Raw genomic sequence first — 21,599 nt, 5'->3', positions numbered from 1 at the left:
GTTTTTTCGCTATAAAAAACGTGATAAAAACGCCAAAAAAATGCTAACATATGCCTCCTATTATTTACAGGGTATTCCGCATTTCTTGTGCAAATGTTGCATTTTTTTCCGCGAAAAAATCGCATCGTGGAAAAAAAAACATGTTCATTAAAAATGCAGAATTGCGGGGATTCCGCACACCTAGGAGTCCATTGATCTGCTTACTTCCCGCACGGGGCTGTGCACACCATGCGGGAAGTAAGCAGATTATGTGCGGTTGGTACCCAGGGTGGAGGAGAGGAGACTCTCCTCCACGCACTGTGCACCATATAATTGGTCAAAAAAAAAGAATTAAAATAAAAAATAGTGATATACTCACCTTCGATGTCTTCCCGCCTCTCCGCTGCACGCTGCCGCTTCGGTTCCTATAGCTGGTGTGCGGTGAAGGACCTGTGATGATGTCACTGTCTTGTGATTGGTCGTGAGCGGTCATGTGACCGCTCACGTGACCGCGACGTCATGGAAGGTCCTGGCGCACATGTAGCGCCCCCACTGCCGCAGGGCCGAGGGGTACCCGGTACCGGGCCTCTAAGGCTCTGCTCTGGGGTTGTCACGGTGGCTAGACCCGGTCCGTGACCCTGCTGAGGGGCGTACAGTAATAGATGTGGATAGTAGTGGAGGTGCGGTGCAGTAAATAACGAGAACACCAGGTTGCAGTCTCTTTACCTCTTTACTGAAGGTCTCTGGGTCCTCAGTCCGGAATATGGTTCACCAGGCTGCGCAAGTCCGGCCGGTCCAATTGCACCTCCAGAGTTCTCTTTGCAGGTGGAAATCTGTGCCTTCCTGCTAGCGCTATGTGTTGTGGTCCTCCCCTGCTGTGCTTACGGGATAGTCCCCACAACTGTTGTGTCTGTTTCTCGTGTTCCCTCACAACTCGATTAGATGATGTTCTGCTAATCCGTCCCTCCCGGTGTTATGGTTGGGACGCACCCGTATGACGGGTAGGCTCGGAGCTCTTCCGGGACCCTAGAGTCGCCCCTCTCCACAGGTTGCCCCCTATGTCTTCTTAGGTGATTTAGGTGAGACAGCCCGCCTATGACTGACTGTCCTGCCGTTGGTTTGAAGTATTGCCTGAAGCTATATATAGAAATACTTCCTCGGCGTTCCGGCCGCCGGCTGTGCGCCTCAGTAGGATGTTGCCTCGGTCTTACAGCACGACTCCTACTGGTATTCTCCTTCTTGCTTTGATCTCGTTTCTCACTCAGCACAATATATCTAGCTTCTGATCCTTTCTTAGGGCACCGCCGCTATGCTGAGCAGGCACGGTCCCGTGACGTTCTTTCTCGTTGCCAGGCCTCTGTCAGGGTCCCAAACCTGACAGGGACCCTACCGAATCTTCCCCCACAACACCCTCTGCCACAAGGTGTTGCCTGGTTCCAACCCAGTCAGCTTTCTCTCTAACTTCCTGCCTGACCCCCAGTTTTACCAGTATGTGAGGAGTGGCCTAATGAATAGTACCCTTAGCTCCCCCTGGAGGCCCGACTGTGAAATGTATTGGTGTATGTGATACCTGGTCAGATGAACTCCTTCAGTGCCATCAGACGTACCATAGCTCCCCTTAGTGGCGGAACAACAGTACTGCAACGACCAGGACTCTGGGGCGCTGCACACACACCAGCTATAGGAAGAGGAACGGACGTAGCTGAGGAGATCGTCTGGGTGAGTATAAGCATTTTTTTTATCTTCTCTATTATTTTTAAACATTCTATCTTTTACTATTGATGCTGCATAGGCTGCATCTATAGTAAAAAGTTGGTCACACTTGTCAAACACTATGTTTGACAAGTGTGACCAACCTGTCAGTCAGTTTTCCAAGCGATGCTACAGATCGCTTGGAAAACTTTAGCATTCTACAAGCTAATTACGCTTGCAGAATGCTAAAAAAACCGCGAAAAAAACGGAAAAAAAACGCAAAAAAAAAAAAAAAGCGGATTTCTTGCAGAAAATTTCCGGTTTTCTTCAGGAAATTTCTGCAAGAAATCCGGACGTGTGCACATACCCTTAAACCTCCTACACAACTGCTTCAGTTTTAGTTAATTACTTTGTTTCTATTTACATATGAAAATGATGATCATTATCACTTGATTAGTGTAATTGGTTACTGGTACACCTGACTATAATCCTACAAAATCCCTGACTTTATGCTAGTGTACCAAGAAGAAGTGATGCTGTTTTGAAGACACCAAATATTGATTTGACTTAGATTTCTCATTTGTTCATTCACTTTGCTTTTTTGTTAGTTGATAAAAATAAACTATAATTACTACTATTTTTAGAAAGCATTTTTACTTCACAACAATTTTTCCTCATCTGCATAAAACGTTTGCACAGTGGGATCAACATCTATCTCGAGAATGGGGCTCTATTGCATGCCGCAGTCACTGGAAAGGGAGTCAGGATTAGCATATAAAGAAATGGGAATTCCCACACCTCTGCAGTGACATCAGCGTGCTTTGAAGTCCCTGTTCTCTGGATTGACCCAGGTCCCATTGCTAATACCTGCATTTTATTATATATTTAAGACATATCCTACAAATATGCCATCTACTATATAATTGTCTAAGGATCACTTCCGTCTGTCTGTCTGTCATGGAAATCCCAAGTCGCTGATTGATCGCGGCAAAATGGCCACGACCAATCAGCGACGGGAACAGTCCGGCAGCAAAATGACCGCTCCCTACTCCCCTGCCGTCAGTGCCCGCTCCATAATCCCCTCCAGTCAGCGCTCGCACAGGGTTAATGGCAGCGTTAACGGACCGCGTTATGCTGCGGTGTAACGCACTCTGTTAACGCTGCTATTAACCCTGTGTGACCAACTTTTTACTATTGAACTATTTATACTTGTAGCTGGGCCTTGTAGATGGGAAATTTCAGCGAAGCTTTGCTCCACTAATCTTTCACCCATATAGTGGAAATATATTCACCAAGTTTCTAAAATATGGCCAAAGTTTACATTGTGTGTTGAAGTCTCATCCCAAAATGGTCAAAACTGATTTTTCTATACAAAACAGCAAAAGGTAACAATAAAATGTCATGTTATACACATGCTAATTCATCTGCTATGCAACAAAGCTGAGAGCTGTTTTTTTCCTTAATTAAAGCATTTTGAATTATGTTCTTAAAGGGATTGTCACCACAATATTTTATTTTACAAATGGGACCAAGGGGGTTGTAAAATAGAAAAACAAAATGAAAGAATTCACTTGGCTGCTGATTGGCTGGAGTGGTCACTTGATGGAAGAGGAATCAAGGGGACAGGCATAGCAGAGGTCTGGCAGGTATTTGTTTTGTTTGTTTTTAGGACCACAATGATTCTATTAGTAAAATCAAATACTGTGATGGAAAACCCTTCTACGGAATTTAGTATTAATGATGAAAAATTAATGTTCCTCCTTTTTTTCAGTAAAGAATGTATACTAATTATAAGGATAGTTCATTGATTTCAGTGAGACCTGTGTAATACACTATTTTCCCTGTGGGGGCACTACACAGAAGTTGAACACTTACAATCAGTTCCACTGTCGATTATAGCTGATCATTGGGGGTCCAGCAGAGGTATGATTTATAACAGGGACCCTACTAACAGTTTGCAGAGTAGTCACCCCAATATTGTGTTTATTAGCAGTTAACTATACCTTATTAGGGAACATGGACATCATAGAGGGGTCTTGAAAAAAATAGCTAACATCTCCTCTACATGCAGCCCTAGATAAAACCCTACTATCCACGTCTGTGTTGTGTCAGATTAAAAAGTCAGCTCGGCTGCATCTGTGCCTAGCTCGTCTAATCCGACACTCTTCAAGCTTTGACCCCACATTCAGACATCAGTCCCCATCCTCACAATAAAGATCAAAAGTCACAAAAAGTGAATTGAGCAGTTCAGCTGTTTCTTAAAGCTGCAACTCTTTCCCTATTGTCCTAATGAAATGACAAATTCCAGTTTGTGGACAAAGTCCTGCACGCTGTAGAATATGGATCTCCGACCACTGACCAAACTCCATTCCAAGTAACTAACTATTTATTCTTTTTTGAAGTTTGTACTGTTCTTAGTTTGGTTACTGGATGTGGCAGGAGAACATGGCAGGTCCCTATGGGCAGCAGTAACAGACCGGGCTCCATTTTTTAATGACCAGGTTTGGGATTTACAATCTGGAAAGCAGGTGAGTTAACTTAAAATACAGCGGAATAATAAGAGGCAGAAAATAAGAACTTATCCGCTTTTTACAACTAGGATCCATTTTACTTGGACACAGGAGAATTAGATGACTTTTTAAAGGGGCTACTTCCTGGCAATATCGTACAATATTTAGATCTAGGCAGATCTTGATGTGAATTATTTGTATCAATAACTAATATAATTCTACTCCTGCCAGATACTGTTTTAATATTTAATGCCCCCCCCCCCCACCAATTTTATTGAGAAAGAGAAGTCTAAGATGCCATTTTCTAATGAGTGTTCTCATTTTTAGCATTGGTGAGGTTCTTAACTGCTGGAGCACTGCAGATATGACAAGATACAGTTATATGAAAAAGTTTGGGCACCTCTATTAATCTTAAGCTTAATGTTTTATAAAAATTGTTTTTTTTGCAACAGCTATTTCAGTTTAATATATCTAATAACTGTTGGACACAGTAATGTTTCTGCCTTGAAATGAGGTTTATTGTACTAGCAGAAAATGTGCAATCTGCATTCAAACAAAATTTGACAGGTGCATAAGTATGGGCACCTCACCAGAAAAGTGACATTAATATTTAGTAGATCCTCCTTTTGCAAAAATAACAGCCTCTAGTCGCTTCCTGTAGCTTTTAATGAGTTCCTGGATCCTGGATGAAGGTGTTTTTGACCATTCCTCTTTACAAAACAATTCCAGTTCAGTTAAGTTTGATGGTCACCGAGCATCGACAGCCCTCTTCAAATGATACCACTGATGTTCATTGATATTTAGGTCTGGGGACTGGGATGGCCATTCCAGAACAGTGTAATTGTTCCTCTGCATGAATGCCTGAGTAGATTTGGAGCGGTGTTTTGGATCATTGTCTTGCTGAAAGATCCATCCCCTGCGTAACTTCAACTTTGTCACTGATTCATGAACATTATTGTCAAGAATCTGCTGATACTGAGAGGAATCCATGCGTCCCTCAACTTTAACAAGATTCCCTGTGCCGGCATTGGCCACACAGCCCCAAAGCATGATGGAACCTCCACCAAATTTTACTGTGGGTAGCAAGTGTTTTTCTTGGAATGCTGTGTTTTTTTGCCGCCATGCATAACGCCTTTTTGTATGACCAAACAACTCAATCTTGGTTTCATCAGTCCACAGGACCTTCTTCCAAAAAGAAATTGGCTTCTCCAAATGTGCTTTTGCATACCTCAGCCGACTCTGTTTGTGGCGTGCTTGCAGAAACGGCTTCTTTCGCATCACTCTCCCATACAGCTTCTCCTTGTGCAAAGTGCGTTGTATAGTTGACCGATGCACAGTGACACCATCTGCAGCAAGTTGATGCTGCAGCTCTCTGGAGGTGGTCTGAGGATTGTCCTTGACTGATCTCACCATTCTTCTTCTCTGCCTTTCTGATGTTTTTCTTGGCCTGCCACTTGTGGCCTTAACAAGAACTGTACCTGTGTTCTTCCATTTCCTTACTATGTTCCTCACAGTGGAAATTGACAGGTTAAATCTCTTAGACAGCTTTTTGTATCCTTCCCCTGAACAACTATGTTGAATAATCTTTGTTTTCAGATCATTTGACAGTTGTTTTGAGGAGCCCATGATGCCAATCTTCATAGGAGATTCAAACAGGAGAACAACTTGCAAGTGGCCACTTTAAGTAGCTTTTCTCATGATTGCATACACCTGGCTATGAAGTTCAAAGCTCAATGAGGTTACAAAACCAAAAAAAGTGCTTTAGTAAGTCAGTAAAAAGTAGGTAGGAGTATTTAAAACAAGAAAATGAGGGAGGGGATTCCTCCTTGTCACCATTGCAGATCTAAGTGTAAAAAGATCAATAGAAAGATGTCTGTACTGTCCTCTCATATATTTATAGTAACATTTATGGGACAAAATCTGATTTCTATTTTAACATATTTTTATAATGGTTAGAACTTTGCTAACACAGAGCTGCCAATGTAGAGAATAAAAAAAAAAAAAAAATAATAATAATAATAATAATAATAATAATAATACTATACTTCAGATGCCATCAGTCATCTTGGGGGGAAGTAATTTACTACATAATAGAATAATAGATGTATAAATCCCATGCTGTAAACTTTCCAGTCCCCCCAATGGTAGCTGCAGGTGGACAGAATTTTTTATCAGTTAACTCTGCCAGGGATTTTCAGATTATTATTAGAAAACTGAAGCTGTGACTTTTGTGAAATTAGTGAAAAAAATGGAGTTCAAGGTTGGTCATTCCCTCTAAGAAAGATATGTAATATTTTTAAGCAGTGTAAAGGCTGTTCTCCTGAATCTGGTGCACTTTCTTTGTTGTTCCTGCGTCTCTACATTCCTGAGATATGACCCTTTCTTCTCTGCATGCAAATCTTGTCATTTTAGCCAAGTGGGCATGGTCATACATGGCCAAGTGGGCGTGGTCATCCATACTACGTTATTGGGGTCTTCTAAAAAAAAATAAATGAATGTGCTAAGACGAGTTGTACTGTATATCCATGGAAGAAGAAGCCATATCAGGATTGGGAAGGCACAGGAACACAAGAGATTCAGGAGAACAGTGGCAGATAAAAACATTACATACAGTTGTGCCAAAAGTTTAAATACCCCGGCAGAATTTTTGCTTTCTTGGCCTTTTTTCAAAGAATATGAATGATAACACCAAAACTTTTTCTCCACTTATTGTTAGTGGTTGGGTGAAGCCATTTATTGTCAAACTACTGTGTTTTTTCTTTTTAAATCATATTGACAACTCAAAACATCCAAATGACCCTGATCAAAAGTTCATATATCCCATTTCTTAATACCGTGTATTACCCCCTCTAAAGTCAATGACAGCTTGAAGACTTTTGTGGTAGTTGTGGATGAGGTTCTTTATTTTCTTAGATGGTAAAGCTGCCCACTTTCTTGGCCAAAAGCCTCAAGTTCCTGTAAATTCCTGGGCAGTCTAGCATGAACTGCGCACTTGAGATCTCCCGAGAGTGGCTCAATGATATTGAGGTCTGGAGACTGAGATGGCCACACCAGAACCTTCACTTTTTCTGCTGTAGCCAATGAGAGGTCGACTTGGCGTTGTGTTTTGGATAATTTTCATGGTGGAACGTCCAAGTACGTCCCATGCGCAGCTTCCGGGGTGATGAGTGCAAATTTGCCTCCAGTATTTGCTGATAACATGCTGCATTCATCTTTCCTTCAATTTTGACCAAGTTTCCTGTGCCTTTGTAGCTCACACATCCCCAAAACATCAGTGATCCACCTCCGTGCTTTACAGTAGGAATGGTGTTCCTTTCATCATAGACCTTGTCGACCTCTCTCCAAATGTAATGTTTATGGTTGTGGCCAAAAAGTTCAATTTTGGTCTCTTCACTTCAAATTGACTTGTTCCAGAAGTTTTGAGGCTTGTCTCTGTACTGTTTTATGTATTGTAGGCGAGATGCTTTGTGGCATTTGTGCAGTAATGGCTTTCTTCTGGTGACTCGACCATGCAGCCCATTTTTCTTGAAGTGCCTCCTTATTGTGCATCTTGAAACAGCCACACCACTAGTTTTCAGAGAGTCCTGTATTTCAGCTGATGTTATTTGTGGGTTTTTATTTGCATCCCGAACAATTTTCCTGGTAGTTGTGGTTGACATTTTTGTTGGTCTACCTGACTGTGGTTTTGTTTTTACAGAGCCTCTGATTTTCCATTTGTTAATCAGTTAATCAGTTTGAAAGCTGCTGACTGGCATTATCAATTCCGTGGATATCTTTTTGTATCCCGTTCCTGTTTTATACAGTTTAACTACCTGTTCCAGTAGATCTATTGACAATTCTTTTGCTTTCCCCATGACTCACAATCCAAAAACGTCAGTGGCTGGATGAAAGATGCAAGAGTCTGTCTGGATCCCAGAAACTCACTCAGCTTTTATGCACACACTGATTACAAGCAAACAGGTCACAGGTGAGGATGTTACCTTTAGTAGCAATTCAAACCCATCTGTGTCAACTTATGCATGTGCATGTTATCAGGCCAAAATCACCTGGGTATGTGAACTTTTGATCTGGGTCATTTGGATGTTTTGGGTTGTCATTATGATTTAAAAAGAGAAAACACAGTAGTTTGACAATAAATGGCTTCACCCAACCACTAACCATGAGTGGAGAAAAAGGTTTGGTGTTATTATTCATATTCTCTGAAAAAAGGCCAAGAAAGCAAAAATTCTGCTGGGGTATGTAAACTTTTGAGCACAACTGTATTTATGGCAAATGGCCGGTCCTTTACTATTCATGATGGTTATTGATATGTTTTGATACCAGTTATTAAGATGTTGCTGTTTATAGAGTTACAATGCAATGGGCCATCGGTATACTGGTTTATTGAGCATCTATTTCTTTACAGTTGTCTACTGGGGGCACTATATTACACTAAGTAATGGAGACAATAGCATTTTACTTCTAGGACCAACATTCTTGGCGTCCTCTAGAAAAAAAACACTACACTTGTCAATCAATAGGTTGTGTCTGGTGTTACAGTTTTGCTCCATTGAAGGGAATGAGATTGAGATACAATTTCACATACTATTTTGTATGGAAGGAATGTTTTTCAAATCCTTGACAACCTTTTTAAAGGGAACCTGATAGATGATATATACTGTGCAATGTACAGACTGCATGTATCAGACACTGGCTGTATGATATCAGCCATATATATTCAACTCTGGAATACTGCAGCATTTAAGAGAAAAACCACTGGGGACCGAGCAGCCCAGGAGACTAGTCAGGAAGGCCGATCTCTGGTGGCTTCTCCCCCCTTCTGCCAGTGACTAACAGGTCTCTCCATATATATATGTGGACAGGGAAAGAGCTATCACTCAAGGGCAGGAGGAGGGGATCTGCCAATTCGATTAGTCTACCTTGCGATCCAACGTAAAGCATGTTTTTCTCTGAAATGCATTTCAGAGTCAAACATACATGGCTGAAATCTCATACATGCTGCCTGTTTAGGAGTACAACCCTTAGCCATTACTCCAAACACAAAATGTATCACAAGGTGACAGGTATCTAATGCCATATCTATCTATCTATCTATCTATCTATCTATCTATCTATCTATCTATCTATCTATCTATCTATCTATCTATCTCATATCTATCTATCACATATCTATCTATCTATCACATATCTATCTATCTATCTATCACATATCTATCTATCTATCTATCTATCTATCTATCTATCCCATATCTATCTATCTATCTATCTATCTATCTATCTATCTATCTATCTATCTATCTATCCCATATCTATCTATCTATCTATCTATCTATCTATCTATCCCATGTCTCTCTATCTATCTATCTATCTATCTATCTATCTATCTATGCCATATCTATCTATCTAATGCCATATCTATCTATCTATCTATCTATCTATCTATCTATCTATCTATCTAATGCCATATCTATCTATCTATCTATCTATCTATCTATCTATCTATCTATCTATCTATCTATCTATCTATCTCATATCTATCTATCTCATATCTATCTATCACATATCTATCTATCACATATCTATCTATCCATCTATCTATGCCATATCTATCTATCTATCTATCTATCTATCTATCTATCTATCTATCTATGCCATATCTATCTATCTATCTATCTATCTATCTATCTATCTATCTATCTATCTATCTAATGCCATATCTATCTATCTATCTATCTATCTATCTATCTATCTAATGCCATATCTATCTATCTATCTATCTATCTATCTATCTATCTATCTATCTATCTCATATCTATCTATCTATCATCTATCTATCTATCTATCTATCTATCTATCTATCTATCTATCTATCTATCACATATCTATCTATCTATCTATCTATCCCATATCTATCTATCTATCTATCTATCTATCTATCTATCTATCTATCTATCTATCTATCTCATATCTATCTATCTATCACATATCTATCTATCACATATCTATCTATCTATCTATCTATCTATCACATATCTATCTATCTATCTATCTATCTATCTATCTATCTATCTATCTATCTATCCCATATCTATCTATCTATCTATCTATCTATTACTATATCTATCTATCTAATACTATATCTATCTATCTAATACTATATCTATCTATCTATCTATCTATCTATCTATCTATCTTAATAATAATAATTATAACTTTGTACCTATCTACAGCTCACACTGCAGTGTTGGTGATACTGTGATCTGCTATGTAATCTGCTATGATGAAATTCTTGCATGGCCTTGTGCAAACACTGTGCGAATCCTCTATATTTGGTAAAGTGCTGAGCTGGACCCTGTGACAGGTACAGCCCTGCGCTCTTATCAGGGAGATCAGGGGAGAGAGCATTTGTGTAATGTTCTCCAGAATCTATAGTAAACCTCATTTCACCCTGTCTAAAAGCCAAATTATGAGTACCTGATCCAATATCATATACCTTATCATAAAAAGTTGCCGGCCCATAAGTGGAGTTATCATGAAGTATTATTTACAAAAAAAAATAATAAAAAAAATCAATATTCAACAACTGGCACTGCTCTATAGCCCTTCATATCACAGCTAGTTGGAAAATCAGAAACTTTAAAACATCCTAGGTAGTGCTCAACTCAAAAAGAAGTCCATCGAAAATATGTAATAAACTAGATGGTGGCCCGATTCTAACGCATCGGGTATTCTAGAATATGTATGTAGTATAAATCCTGCGCCAATATAGCTGATTGGTCGCGGTTGGGCCAATTCGCGGCCGGACTGCGCCAGTCGCTGATCGGCCGGGTGCGACCAATCACTGAAGCGGTGTTTAAATCCCGTGCCAATATCGCTGATTGGTCACGGGCGGCTTGACCAATCAGCGACATTGCTGCAGGATTTAAATCATGCTTTGCTGATTGGTTATGCCACGTTATGCCACGGTGTAAGGCAGTCCGGTTAACGCTATGTGGGCGCTGACTGGGGGGTAGGGAGGGGCCAATTCGCGGCCGGACTGTGCCCGTCGCTGATTGGTCCCGGCTCCGGGCCGCGACCAATCAGTGACGTGGGATTTCCGTGACAGACAGACAAACAAACAGACGGAAGTGACCCTTAGACAATTATATAGTAGATAGTGGTGCATATCATGACATAATATATCGATATATAATTTAATGCAGTTTTCACATAGTAGAAATTAAAAATGTTTTGTCAAAATAATGGATATATCAAGAGGTATTACGTCATAGCATGTGCTGCTCTTTATTTATTACATATCATGAACTATTATGTATGTACACAAAAATGTAGCTTGAGGTTTCTGCACTTCAATATAAAGTTAGTAACTGGGCAATTGACTACCATGTGCTAATAATAATACAGGGGAATGGTCTTTGCCATCCCCTAATAATTAAACCCTTTCTACACAATCATAGAATCATAGAATGTTAGAGTTGTAAGGGACCTCCCGGGTCATCTGGTCCAACCCTCTGCTCAAAGCAGGATTCACTAAACCATCTTAGGCTACTTTCACACTAGCGTCGTACGACGCACGATGAATTGCGTCGTTGCGACGTACCGACGCAAGCAGTGAAAGCGCCGCACAACGGGGGCAGCGGATGCTGTTTTTCAACGCATCCGCTGCCCCATTGTGAGGTGCGGGGAGGAGGGGGCGGAGTTCCGGCCGCGCATGCGCGGTCGGAAATGGCGGACACGACGCACCAAAAAACGTTACATGCAACGTTTTTTGGTGACGACGGTCCGACGCAACACGACACAACCGTCGCACGACAGTTGTGACGTGTGGCAATGCATTCAAAGAAAACCAAGAAAAAAGGATATGCATAACACTGGGATCAACCATCAAAATAAACAACAACTTTATTAATACAAGGCATATCAAAACAAGACATACATGTGTATACGTGTGGCAATGCGTCGCTAATGTTAGTCCATGGAGAAAAAACGCATCCTGCAAGCAATTTTGCAGGATGCGTTTTTTATCCACAACGACGCATTGCGACGTGCAGTGCACGACGCTAGTGTGAAAGTAGCCTTAGACAGATGTCTGTCCAGCCTCTGTCTGAAGACTTCCATTGGAGGAGAACTCACCACCTTTCGTGGCAGCCTGCTTCACTAAATGATCACCCTAACTGTCAAACAGTTTTTTCTAATATCTAATCTGTGTCTCCTCCCATTCAGTCTCATTCCATTGCTTCCAGTCTTTCCTTGTGCAAATGAGAATAAAGATGATCCTTCTACAATGTGACAGCCCTTGAGATATTTGTAGACAGCTATTAAGTCTCCTTTTAGCCTTATTTTTTTGCAAACTAAACATTCCCAGATCCTTTAACCGTTCCTCGTAGACATACTTTGCAGTCCACTCACCATCCTGTGAGCTCTTCTCTGAACTTGCTCCAGTTTTTCTATGTATTTTTTAAACTGTGCTGCCCAGAACTGAACACAGTATTCCAGGTGAGGTCTGACCAATGAGGAGTAAAAGGGGATAATTACTTCACGTGATCTAGACTGTATGCTTCTCTTAATATATCCTAGAACTGTGTTTGCCTTTTTTGCTGCTGCATCACACTGCTGACTCATGTGCAGTCTGTGATCTATTAGTATACCCAAGTATTTTTCACACATGCTGTTGCTTAATTCTATTCCTCCCATTCTGTAGATGTAATTTTAGTTTTTCTTGCCCAGATGTAGAATCTTGCATTTCTCCCTGTCAAATACCATTCTATTTGTCACTGCCCATTGTTAAAGCTTATCTAGATCCTTTTGAATCCTTTCTCTGTCTTCTCTAGTGTTAGCTATCCCTCTTAGCTTTGCATCATCTTCAAACTGGATTAGTTTATAAGGTTCCCTTATTGAGATCATTTATAAAAATGTTGAACAACACTTGGGCCAGGGCAGAGCCCTGTGGTTCTCCAATTGAAAAACTCTTCCAATTGGATGTGCAAACATTTATTACCACTCTTTGAGTACAATACCTAAGCCAGTTATGACTGCACCTAACTGTAGACTTGTCAATCCCGTACTTGGTCATTTTTTCAATAAGGATAGTATGACATACTTTATCAAATGCTTTGCTGAAGTCAAGATATACTATATCTACCACATTTCCATTATCCACCCAGTCAGTGATTCCATCATAGAAGGAAGTTAGATTAGTCTGGCATGACATATTTGCTACAAACCCATGCTAGCTCTGGTTAATTACTGTATTCTTATCCAAGTATACATGCTGTTTAATAATTTGTTCAAAGATCCTTCCTGGTATAGAAGTAAGGATCACTGGCCTCCAATTTGTTGGCTCCATCTTTTTTCCTTTTTGAAGATAGGGACAACATTTGCCCTTCTTCAATCTTCTGGAACTTCTGTTCTCCAGGATTCTTCAAAGATTTTGGCTAGTGGTTCTGTAATTTCTTCTGATAACTCTTTCACTAGCTAGATAGACAGTATAATAAAATACAATATAACCTTTAATCATTATATAAAAGACACCCTTAGGCTCAAAATACAAATATTAAATATAAAGACATACAATGACATATATAATATACCAGCAATATTGTGACTTGTGTAAAACAGTAAAAACTGTGTCCTCATACATCAGAAAAGAAGATCTGGAAGTAAAACTGTGTCCTCATACATCAGAAAAGATCTAGAAGTGTGTGTGTGTGTGTGTGTGTGTGTGTGTGTTTGAAGCATCATTCAATAGCCAGGTATTACCCCACCATTGAATGGTGCCCCCCCTCACTTCCAACTAGGATCTTCCTTTCTGATGTAACAGCAAATCTGGATTCCAGTGTGTGGACATCACTGCAGAATATTGGTGAGATCATTCTTACTTATCTGCTAACCTATAGATTCTAAGCTAATGACAATTGTGTATGAGGACACCGTTTTTACTATTTTACACAAAAGGTTACAATATCGGTGGTGTATTATGTATATGTTTAATATTTCTATTTTGAGCCTGAGGGTGTCTTTTAAATAATCATTAAAGGTTATATTTTATTTTATTATCCTGTCTACCTTACTGATCCACCCTAATTATTGATTGGTAGTTCTATACTTCACATTAACTCTTTCAGTACCCTAGGATGTAATTCATCTGGACCAGGAGATTTAGATTAATTTAAATTAGCTAAGTTCCCTCACCATCTTTTTGTTTATATTTAGGGTGGATTCTTTTATTCCTTCGATGACACCGTGAAGATCACTTGATGTTACATTTGCTTTCTTAGAGAACACTGGAATTTAAAAGTTTGGCCATCTCGACATCAGCTTTGACCACTTCACCCTTTTCATCCTGTAAAAATCCTATAGCATTTTTGACTTTTCTTTTGCTTTTGGCATATACCCCCAAAATCCTTATATAATTTAGAGAAAAGTATTGGGACACCCTCACATTACACCTACAGTAGATTTTGTGACATTCCATATCCTATATCCATAGGCATAATATGGATTTAGTTTCCCATTTCCAGCTATAACAGTTTCCTCTTTTCTGGGAAGGATTTCTACAAGAGTTTGGAGGCATCTGTGGGAATTTTTGCCCATTCATCCAGAAGAGCATTTGTGAGGTCATACCCTGATGTAGGATGATAATGACGGGCTCACAATCTCTGTTCTAGTTCACCCCAAATGTGCGGACTGTCATGTTCTTCCACACCAAACTCCCCTAACTGTGTCTTTATGGACCTTCTATGGCGCATCCCTTTGTCCTTAGGGAATATTGGCAGCCACCAGAGGTATCTACTCTCGTCTCCCTCAACTCGTGTGCATGTGTATGACTGGATTCCATTTCTAGTATGCGGATTATTGCTTCCATATTGGCATCTAGGTGGTAACGTTGTATTGCTGTCTCTCTCTATTTCCATGCATGAGTACGAGCACCGGTAAAGAGAACCTGTCAGGTCATTTGTGTGCCATCATTTCCAATATCTATGCTTTACTCTGAAGCGCTCCTTGGGTTTTAGAGAAAATATGGTTGAAAGTAGGAGCCAAAACTTGACAAGTCATAGGGGCAGGTTCCCACTGGCTTTTCTAAATATGGCTGTTTCATTGACACGTGTGTATGAGCTGCAATACCAGACACGGTCTAGGGTGGCGTTATTTATGGAGGAAAATAGCAATATTTAATTAAAGGGACTCTGACACCAGGCTTTTGCTAGCCCATCTGAGAGTAGTATAATGTAGGCACAGAGGCCCTGATTCCAGCAATGTATAACATACTGGGCTTCTTTCTGCAGTTTTGATAAAATTACTGATTTATATGTTACCGATCGATGAATTCTCTGAACACTGAGCTCTATATAACCCCTCCCACGTCACTGATTTCAGCTTTTTGTGAACACTCTGCCTAGGCAGAAATCTACCAATCAGTGGAGGGGCAGAGTTTTACAGCGCTCATGACTACCTGGCAGCAGTCCTCCATATTCATGAGCTCTGAGTGATCTTATCAAAACTACTGCAAGCAGCCCAGTAAGTGAGACATCGCTGGAATCAGAGTCTCTGCTCCTACATCATGATGCTCTCAGATTAGGTGGTAAAACATCTTTAAAGGGATAGTCCACTACTAGGACAACCCCTTCTTGATCAGAATGTTTGTCCCCCCATAAAATAATAAAGATTATACTCATCTCCCGTGCTGCTGCCGTTCCCGCGGTGTTCGTAACTCGTTCTCCCGGGGCTCGCATATGGTTGTTGTGACACGTGGCCACGGCGTGAACATGAACATGAAGAGGAAGTCCGGGCTGCAGCTGATATCGGACTTCCTCTTCCTGCTCAATTCGACAGGAGGCAGGGACAGTGATACCAGTGCTGATTGGGCGCCGGCGTCACAACACCGCACGAGAGCCCCGGGATAGCGGGTGCCAAGTGTCCAAGTAGTGGACAACTTCTTTAAGTCTTTTACAAAGAAAATGTGTACAGGGTATGCCCACCCACGACAGATTACACACAGAATGAACCTACACAAATAGTTTAGTAGCTTTAAATATATTACAATATTGACTCTGTAATAATCCTGACCCTCTGTAACCACTATAGGGCCCTCGTGACGTGACAACGGAAACCTGATAGGTATCTTAATGAAAGGTGAGGACCCAAAAAAGGGCTTTTAATTTGGACCTCTGCTATATTGCACCCTGATTTCTATGTACACCTCTGCCCCTCTTCTTTATTATATTGATATACATCTAAAATTCACATTCACGCCATTTTGCGTGTCCCATTACATTATATGATGGGTTTTAAAACCATGCTCATTCCCTTCTTAATCTAAACCCATCGTCTTTCTGGTCTGACCTTTCCCCTGCTTTGGTATGATCAGGGTTAATTAATACATCTAATTACTATGCAAGTTATTTCTGGGAATTGATAGATACGGAGCAGCAGATAAAGTAGTTACACATTGCACATCACATTCTGTTTTTCACCACGTATTGGGCAATAAAGATAAATCATCATTTTATTGGTTATGACATGATATTAATATAGTGTGGAGTAATAAAGGGCCGTGAAGGTTACTATAGACGTAACGTGGCTGCGGACAAAAGAGCACGTGATAATACGGTAATAAGGGGTGACCGAAGATGTCTGGCACCGCTTATCTCCTGAATCAGCATATTCAAACTTGTAAAATCGAACCTGTCCATTTCAAGTTTTTCTGGCCACAAGGGGGCAGTCATTAAATTATCAGTGGATCCATTCGGTACAATGCAATGTTTATGTTTATGTTGATCTCCAAACAGTCGTAACATTAAAACCACTGAATGGTGAGGTGAATATGAATAGCATTGATTGCATCAGTAAATTGGCACATGTCAAGGGGTGGGATATAGTAGGCAGCAATTGGGCAGTCAGTTCTTAAAGTGGCGTGTTACCAGAATACCAGAGCCCTGGACAATTGATTATCGGGGCAGTTAATGATCTCGCATGTCTGATTTCAGACTGCCGATCCTTTTGTTCTCCAAAATATGAGATGTTGGTTAGGCGACTGCTCCTGTGTATGAGAGAGCCATTAAAGTTGGCCGTCAGCTAAACAATCAGCTGAACCACTATTTGGTCGGCAGTCATCTACTGTGTATTGGTGGATATACATGTTACTAGTTGATGGTTCCATGATAAATGCCTAAAGAAAAAATGCCCACAGAAAAAAGCCCAAAGCCATAAATGCCCACAGGAAAATTGCCCACACAGAAAATTGCCCACGCTGACAACAGTTTATTAAAGAGGGCTAAGGCTGTATTCATAGAGAAAATTGGGCACATGCTGGTACAACCGGGGTCACAAACACACGCTATATGACTGCAGACTTGTAAATCCTCACATCCTGCACACAGGCTTTGGGAGAGGAGGGGATGTCACCCCAAGTATGTGATTTGCATACATGTGGTCATGTGCCGACTAGGCTGTATGCGATTTCGCTCAGTGCAAGTGTATTGCGCAAGGTGGCATACAGTCTAGTCGGAATGTGGCTGGAAGTGTGAAAATCACATACTTGCGGTGACATCCCCTCCTCTCCCAACGCCTGTGCGCAGGATATGAGGATTCACAAGTCCGCAGTCACAGCGCGGAGGGCACAATGTGAGGATTCACAAATCCGCAGTCACAGCGCGGAGGGAGCAATGTGAGGATTCACAAGTCCGCAATCACAGCGCGGAGGGCGCAATGTGAGGATTCACAAGTCCGCAATCACAGCACGGAGGGCGCAATGTGAGGATTCACAAGTCCACAGTCACAGTGCGGAGGGCGCAATGTGAGGATTCACAAGTCCGCAGTCACAGCGCGGAGGGCGCAATGTGAGGATTCACAAGTCCGCAGTCACAGCGCGGAGGGCGCAATGTGAGGATTCACAAGTCCGCAGTCACAGCGCGGAGGGCGCAATGTGAGGATTCACAAGTCCGCAGTCACAGCGCGGAGGGCGCAATGTGAGGATTCACAAGTCCGCAGTCACAGCGCGGAGGGCGCAATGTGAGGATTCACAAGTCCGCAGTCACAGCGCAGAGGGCGCAATGTGAGGATTCACAAGTCTGCAATCACATAGAGGGACTGCAGACTTGTAGTTTTAAACAGGACAACTCCTTTAAGTTGGAGGTAAGCCTGATAAAAATCAGTGGGGCATAGGTAAAACTTTTTTTTACAGACCATTTTACTTTCTTAGAAACTCCATGATACCCCTTGATGATCCTCCTATAAACAGCCTCAGTGGCCAGATTTATGCCCCAGAAAACTGGTCCTGAAAGGCTCCAACTATAAAATTCTAGATTTTCTTGCAATTATTAATGATGGTGGCACTAGGATGATTGTGTATTTCACTAAGGGAGTTGAAAAATTAACCGACCCAGTTTACTGTAGGTCATGGCGAGGCTCCGGACACTGACAGAAAAGTCTGTTTACCACAGGATGAGCTTCAAAAAGTCAAGTGGTTTGTTGAATCATTACAAAGTCAACACATTTTTTGCTAAATCAGCTTTGCAAACGTGAAAAAAAAGAAAAGTCAAAGATTAGAGAGAATTTTTACACAAGGACATGTTGGGACCAAAGAGTTTTTCTTTACCAGTAGTTAATTTGAAGAACGAGCTTAGCGTGGAGTAATGATAAAAACCCACTTATCTATTGATTCCCCCATCTCCTCGGTACCGCTGCCCAGTTGCCCCACTGGTCTTCTTACGTCTTTTTCCGGTGGGGACAGCAGCATGACCACTGCAGTCAATCAGGCTTCAATAGTGAATTGATAGCTGTGGTCACTGATTGGCTGCAGCCGTCATGCGCTATCCTTGCCATAAAAGGAAATGAGAACAGCGGGGAACCCAGGTAGGGGTATGCCTGATTGGTGGGGGATCGAGGAGTATGTGTTTTTTTTATTGTTCTTAAAATAAAAATAATGGCCAGACAATTTTTTAACATTATTTCTCCAATGGAGGTGTTAGCGCTTGTCACTACTAAGGGAATCTGATGTATGCAGATTTATAAACCTGCAGTTATGGAGGCACAGCGTTATAGTGGCACCTTCCACCCTGGTATAGGGCATGTACAGCTGGAGAATTTATTATGCGGGAGAATTGGAGTCACTTGATTAAGGATATTTAAGAATCCAGGAGCAGTAATAGGAATAATGCAGCTGTTTTAGCGGCTGAGCTGAATTTCTTTGGGAAATGTAGCTACTAAGTTATGATAGTGTCACTTTAAATCCAGCTATAGGGTCCACTTTTATTTTCTACATTGGAGAGGTATATACACTTGGATTAGTGGGTTCTTTAGATTTAAAATGGTCTTTGACTACTATGATATTGATGACCTATCATTGGGATCCTAAGGGTAGGTCATCAATATCAGATCAGTGGTAAACCAACATCCAGCACACCACCGATCAGTTGTTCTGAGCTTCGGCCTTGACTTCAAAACAGCCCCGCCATTTGTTTATTGGTACTGCAGATTAGCTCCCATTCAAATGAACGTGAAGACGATCTGCAGTACCCAGCAGCGGTCAATATAGTGGTCGTTTACTAACAGGCCCCGCCAGAATTGGGAACAGCTCATCTGCGGGGGTCCTAAGTGTCGGATCATCAGTATCATTCTAGTGAAGATAAACTATTCCCCCAAAACACTGAGTGTGAGCTCAACCTTCGTGTCAGTCTTTACTGTCGCTCTGACTTTCTATTCAATAAGGCAGGTCTTGCCGACACGCACACTAAATGCAGCCTTGTGTATGAGCAGGGAGCCGCTCATTGCATAAACTTTCATAAGGTTCATACAAGTACAAACTTATTCACCAAGTTATTTATTTCTACCTGTCCCAGACAGCAAAATCATTGAGTAATATTTAGACACTTGCTGATACAAAGCGTACCACTCAGCTCCACTCCAGGATTATAGCATTATAGTCGTAAGTGAACCGCAGCAAGAAATATTAGATCGCCACTATTACTATCAGCCACAGAACAATTTAGAATGAGTTCTTACAAGTTACCTCTGCTCAGTTCTACTTTTGGTCCTGTGTACTTCTATCATAAAGACAGACCAAGCAGCTGCAATGGGGTCCCTGGTGTTCTGCCACACAATTATAGCTTTGCTGTAGCCACCACTAGGGGGCGCTCACTCCTCACAGCGATTTTTCTATAAATCCACATGTAGTTTGCGCCCCCTAGTGGTAGCTTCAGGCAAAAAGAAGTTGTATTTTTTTACCTCTATAACCAAGTAGGGTATTGGAAATACTCAGTTCTGGTCCCATTTAATAGAGATTTTGGTCGGGCTGAGGCTTAGTCAGAGTTGTGCTGTGTTTTCCAATTATTTTTATGTGTGCTCCTGAATTAGAATGACTCCATGATGATAGCCGTATTGTCCCCTGTCCCACTCTAGGCCATTACTCTGCTGCATTATATAGCTATAACAAACACTGTCACTGTCATTTAAGGGGTTAATGTAATTTCCAGGGTGTGATAACCATTGAGTGCCTCCATAATCGTAAAAAAGGTGTGTACGCCGATCCTGGGGTCAGAGAAGCAATGTCATTACTTCCGTAATATCTGTGATATGGAATTTTCTTTATCGAAGTTTTTCTATGATGTCGCTGACTATGGACATCACTGTATTGATCAATAATGATGCTTATTATATTTTTAAGAGAGGTATTTTACCTGCAATGCTGCGGGATTATTACTTGTAATGAAGCGTTTTACACTCCTTTGTACAGATAATATCCATAAACCTAAATACACATATAAATGTTTTACTAACTACAAATATTTCTCTTGTCAGTACAGAAATGTCCTCTGTAGACCTCCAGGAGCGGCTAATTTATAGGTATTTTGATTGCAGTAATAAAAGGGAAAACTATATACGGCACAGTCATAATGGTAAATCAGTCACTCTGTGCAATGCTGCATCTTATGCCCCAAAACCTAACAGATAACATAGTCACTTGCTTTTTCTATAGGCGAGATACACTACATGGACAAATGTGACAGATCTTAATTATTCAATTCAGCACAAACACTGTGTGCCAATAGCTTCATTGCAGGAGTTTCCATGACTGAGCAGCTGCATGCAGCCTTACATCACCAAGCACAATGCCAAGTGCAGGATGTAATGATGTAAATCTGCCACCACTGGACCCGTGTTCCATGGAGTGAGGAAGTACTTTTTTTATCTGGTGTCTGATTGACCAGTGTGGGTTTGGCAAATTCTACGAGAATGATACCTGCCTGACTGCATTGTGCCACCTGTTAAGTTTGGTAGAGGAAGGATAATGCTATGTGCTTGTTTGTCGGGGGTGGGCCTGGGCCCCTTAGTTCCAGTGAAGGGAAATCCTAATGCTTCAGTATACCAAGATAATTTGGACAATTACATGTGTCCATCTTTTTTTTTGCAACAATTTGA

At 41.1% G+C, this 21,599-nt stretch overlaps 1 protein-coding gene and 1 long non-coding RNA gene across 2 annotated transcripts in view; one reads left to right on the top strand and one right to left on the bottom strand.

The window, feature by feature from the left end:
• Window positions 1-21,599, bottom strand: part of HNF4A (hepatocyte nuclear factor 4 alpha) — a 192,314-nt gene that overhangs the window by 83,853 nt on the left and 86,862 nt on the right. The window lies entirely within an intron of this gene.
• Window positions 4,062-21,599, top strand: part of LOC143765769 (uncharacterized) — a 96,915-nt gene continuing 79,377 nt past the window's right edge. The window contains exons 1-2 of the long non-coding RNA XR_013213456.1: window positions 4,062-4,199; window positions 16,266-16,313. This is a non-coding gene — a long non-coding RNA (uncharacterized LOC143765769). The remainder of the gene's footprint in view (window positions 4,200-16,265; window positions 16,314-21,599) is intronic.

This window comes from Ranitomeya variabilis, chromosome 4, assembly GCF_051348905.1.
Source record: "Ranitomeya variabilis isolate aRanVar5 chromosome 4, aRanVar5.hap1, whole genome shotgun sequence".
Classification (NCBI taxonomy): Eukaryota; Metazoa; Chordata; class Amphibia; order Anura; family Dendrobatidae; genus Ranitomeya; species Ranitomeya variabilis.
Note: the sequence above shows the minus strand (reverse complement) of the source record. Positions and strands in the feature narration are given on the sequence as shown.